Raw genomic sequence first — 5,522 nt, forward strand, 5'->3', positions numbered from 1 at the left:
CTGCCAATACATGAAACATTATTGGCAGATGTTGAGGAAAAGCCAGACACAAAAGATTACCTAGCATATCATTCTATTTATATGAAGAAGAGGCAAAACGAATCTGTGGTGTTAGAAATCAATTGAGTCGGTGATGGCCTGGAGCAAGGGGCAAGGGGGAAACTGGCTGCAAAGAAGTATAAGGATGCTTTCTGGGACGATGGGACTTTATTGTGATGGGAGTCATGGTTATACAACTGTATACATTTGTCAAACCTCATCAAACTGTAAACTTACAATGTGTGAAAATTATACCTCAATAAATGTGATTACATCCCTATTACTTCAAAAAAGAGAAAAGAAAAGTCTGGCAGGGAAGCCAGTAATAGCACACCTCTTGTGAAATCACCGTGAAGTACAAATCGTAAGGAAAAAAGAATAATATACATACTTCTAATAGCTTACCTCTAATGAGTAATGTGTAAGTGACAGGTAAAGAAAACAGGTGCCACAAATCTTCATAATCTGACTTCCATAAATATATATCAGCATCTGTAAACTTTTATTCAGAGTCTCAGAATTATGGGTAAACTAATAAAAGCTTCAACAACCTTGGATGTTCAATAAGCCAGAGTTGAGAATTAAAAATTTAAAAAGCCATTATAAGCAGGCACACTAAGTAAAATAAGAAGTGACCACACAAAGTTTGCAAGAAGAAACTACCCTTGCTACCCTTGCTTACTAACTAACACCACATTTTTTTAAAAAAAAAAAAACTTACCCTAGGGCATTTTCCCATTGCTTTTAGAGAGGGAGGAAGGGAGAGAGAAACATCGGTGTGAGAACATCAGTTAGTTGCCTCCAGTATGTGCCCAGACCAGGGATCAAACCCACAACCTAGATGTGCCCAGAGGGGGAATCAAATCCACAACCTTTTTGGTGTACAGGACAATGCTCCAACCAACTGAGCCACAACAGCCAAGGCACCAACAACACAACAAAACTGGAAGTATTTAGTTGAGGAACAAACACTTCCTATATATCTCAATAATACCAGAGGGGATCTCACTGGATCTCCATGAAAAATGTAAGTGGAGAATAACACAATAATGTAACAAATAAGGTGATTCTGCAAGAGCAGTTCTTAAAAGTGATACATACTAAGAAATTAGATCTCAAAGAAGGAACTAGAAAAAAGAATAACAACCTCAAAGTTAGCAAAAGGAAGGAAATAATAAAGATCAGAGTGGAATGAATGCAGTAGAGGTCAGAAAAAAATTCAAAGAATCAATGAAGCTGAAAGCCAATACGTTAAAAAGTTAAAAATGTTGAATCTTTAGCCAGTCTAAGGAAAAAAGACGACTCAAAATTAGAAATGAAAACAAACAACTGGTACTAACACATAGGACCATAAGAGACTACAGTACTATGAAAAATCATAAGCCAACTATTAGATAACCTAGAAGAGGTGGATAAATTTCTAGAAACATAACCTAGCAATACTGAATCCAAAAAATGGAGTATCTGAACAGACTACAGATGGGCAAAAAGACTGAATCAGCAATCTAAAACCTCCCAACGCTGAAAACTCCAGGAGGCATGGCTTTACTGGCAAAGTCTACCAAACACTCAAAAAAAGTTAAGACCCATCCTTCTCAAACTCTTCCACAACTTTGAGGAAGGGGGAATATTTTCAAACTTATTCTTTGAGGGCAGCACTGTCCTAATACCAAAGCCAGTAAGGATACTAAGAAAACCATAAATCAATTTCCCTAATGGATAGAAAAATTCTCAACAAAATACTAGCAAACTGAATTCATGAACAAATAAAAAGGGTCACACAGCTCATATTGCTTACAAATTTGTTGAGCTGAAGAAGACTGATCATCTGGAAACAAGCTGGAAGACGGCCTTAGTTTTTAAAACCTGGTGATGCTGCCAGGAACCAATTGATATGGTTCCTGGTGAGTCCATGTGTGTTGAGAGCTTCTCTGACCATCCCCCTCTGGGTTGCTTTGTTTGTGAGATGAGACAGACAGTTGCTGTTGGTGTCATCCAAGCAGTGAACAAGAAGGCAGCTGGAGCTGGCAAAGTCACCAGGTCTGCCCAGAAAGCCAGAAGGCTAAATAGTATTATCCCCAACACCTGGCACCCCAGTCTTAATCAGTGGTGGAGGAATGGTCTCAGAACTGTTTGTTTCAATTGGCCACTTGAGTTTAGTAGTAAGTAATAAAGGACGGGTTACTGATTAAATGCATTGTAAAACCATCAGAAGGAAAGGAGATTGGGGACCATGTAGCTTTTTTCTGTGGGTGGCAGTTTTTAAGTTATTAGTTTTTAAAATCAGTACTTTTTAATGGAAATGACCCAACAAAACCTGTCACATATTGAGACCCATTAAAACAGTTTAATAAGAAACCTGTGTGTTCTTTCGGTCAACAGTAACTTTCTTTTACATTATTAAGGTTAAAAGACTTAAGAGTAGCCCATTATCTATTGCTGGTGTTGTATTTGCTGATGATTGAGAATTGGATAAATCTGTTAGGGTTTTTTCTATGTGGGAACTTTTTTCCCCACTTTGTCCTAAGGGGAGTAATCTGTTTACACAGTAAAAGCTGTAGGAGGAGCTCTGGTGCAGCACTACACAGGTTAGGACAGATAAAGAAACTGTTTATGTGTAAGCTAGCTTATAAAGGCCAAATTCTGGTATATTAAGTCCATGTGTTTCACATAAAAATTTGTAGTTAACATCAATATTGAGTAAATTTGTTATGTCAAATTCTAGTTTCCATTTTTACTAAAATGTGAATTCATGTTTACAAATGATGAGCTAGTTTAAAGAACTTAAAATGCAGCTTAAATAGTATTGAGTACTGTCCTGCTACAGTTAATTGTATCTAGATTCTAGGAAAGATAAATGATACTGGAAGTTGGGGGGGGGGAGATTATACACCAAGACCAAGTGGGATTTATGCAAAGATGGTTAACATATGCATATCAATAAGTGTAAAACATCACATTAATACAATGAAAGATAAAAATCATATATCTCGACAGATGCAAAAGGAAGCATTTGACAAAATATAACAGCCTTTTATGATGAAAACCCTCAGGATAGTGCATAAAGAAGAAACATACCTCAACATAATAAGGACCAAAAATGACAAACCCACAGCTGACATATACGCAATGGAGAAAAAACTGAAAGCCTTTTCTGTAAGATATGAAACAGGACTAGGAAGCCCACTCCCACTCCCCTTACTGAACACAGCACTGAGAGTGCTAGCTCCCGCAGTTAGGCCAGAGAGTGAAATAAAAGGCACACAAACTGGTAAGGAAGAAGAAAACCTGTCACCATGGCCGATAAGATTTTGTACACAGACATTCCCAAAGACTGAACCAAAAAAATCCCCCCAAAACTGTTGGAAATAATGATTTCCATGAAGTTACAGGATATAAAATTAACATACAGAAATCAATTACATTTCTACACAGTAAAGATGAAACATATGAAAAAGAAATAAACCAATCCTACTCACAATATCATCAAAGCAGTAAAATCCTTTACCCAAATAGAAAAACCGATCCTTTCTTCAAATAGGAGAAACAGTCCATTCTTCAACCAAATAGAAAAAACAATCCTAAAATTTGTGTGGAATCACAAAAGTCCCCAAAAGCCAAAGCAATCCTGAGGAAAAAGAACAATACTGGAGGTATCACACTTTCTGTGAATAAAAACAGTATATTATTAGCAAGAAAAATAGACACAAATGGAATAGAGTTCAGAATTAACCCCTGCTTATGTGGTCAACTAATATTTGACAAAGGAGCCAAGGACATCCAGTGGAGAAAGCACAGTCTGGGGAAACTGTCCTGGGAAAACTGGATAGACACATGCAGAACAATGAAACTGGATCAACGAATCAAAGACTTAAACATCGGACCTGGTATTATAAAACTCCTAGAAGAAAATGAAGAGAAGCAGTTTCTTGTGTATTGGCAAGGAATTCTTAGGTATGACACCAAAAGCAAAAAACAATGTAAGTGAAAACCAACAAATAGGACTATGTCAAAATTTAGAACTTTTGCACAGAAAAAAAGAACAATTAAAAATTAAAAGGCAACCTACAAAATGGGAAAAAAGGTTTTTGTAAACCATATATCCAATAAGGGGTTAATAACAAAATATATATAAAAAGTATGCAACTCTAACAAAAGTTAAAAAAAAACAAGCAGAAGAAATAAACATTTTTCCAGCGAAGATATCCGAATGACCAACAGGTACATGAAAAGATACTCAATATTGCTCATTATTAGGGAAGTGGACATTAAAACCACGATGAGACATCACCTCGTACCTGTTAGAATGGCGATTATCAAAAATACAAGATACAAGTCCCGGCAAGGGTCTGGAGAAAAGAGACGTTATGCACCGTGGGTGGAATGTAAACTGGTGTGGTGCAACCATATCCAACATGTGTACGAAGTTTCCCTCAAAATTAAAGATAGAACCACCATACGATCCAGCAATTCCATTTCTAGGTGTTTATCTACATAAAATGAAGGCCCTATTGAAGATATATGTATGTACCTCTCTGTTCACTGTAGCATTACAGAAACAACTTGAGTGTCCATCCATAGATGAATAAAGAAAATAGAGTACATATACACCAGGAAAAATGAGGACATTCCGATATTTGTAACGGCATGAATGGACCTTGAGCAGATTATAATAGGTAAGTCAGAGAAAGAGACAACTGTTGCAAGGTAACACTTACTGTTGCGAACCGTGCTGCCTGGTTTCAGGAGCTGTAACCCAGCCCCCCACCCCCACGGCTAAGGCTGAGTGAGCAACCTTTGGACCATAAGCCACCAAGGAGACAAAGCTTATCTTCCCACCAGGAGCACCGCTTCTGCTTCTTCCATAAATGGCCACCAATGCTTGATCAGTTAGCCAATGACGGGTAAGATTCCCCAAGGAGGGAACCACCTAAGACAGGCATGATCATGTGGAGGCCCCAGGGAAGGACTTGGGGGGCTGTGGAGAAAGGGGGTGATGAGCCCTTGCCCCTCGGCTTTGACGAAGCCCGAGTCCTGTCTGTCTGCAAGAAGTTTCCGATAATTCCTCAGCTACCTGTCTCCTCTGCCTGACTTAAGCCTAAAAACAATGACAGAGGGTGGTGCAGCCCTGTGCTGGGAATGGCAGGCTCCCCGGGTGATCAGGTCTGAGAAAGGATATGTAAAATCCTGTGAAGCCTGCTTTACTAAGAATACTCTTAGTTAAATGATAAAGGCCCAGGCAGAAAATGAGTTTGTTCTCCCAAAGTTTTATAGCCTTTTAGTTGATAGACTCTGACTTAGAAGAAGCCCTAATAGTTCTTTGTAAGCTATCTATCTACTGTTTACTGCCTGACAGATTAAGTTGTACCTGAACTCCTGCGGAAAAAAAAAAGCAATAAAAGCCTGTCTAGGCAAGGGTCAGCGCATTCTCCCCTTGAGAGGGTGGCCAGGCCATTCTGAGGTGCTCTCCCCTTGAGGGAGTA

Source organism: Artibeus jamaicensis, unplaced genomic scaffold (genome assembly GCF_021234435.1).
Source record: "Artibeus jamaicensis isolate MK-2021 breed Jamaican fruit bat unplaced genomic scaffold, CSHL_Jam_final contig_64, whole genome shotgun sequence".
NCBI lineage: Eukaryota > Metazoa > Chordata > Mammalia > Chiroptera > Phyllostomidae > Artibeus > Artibeus jamaicensis.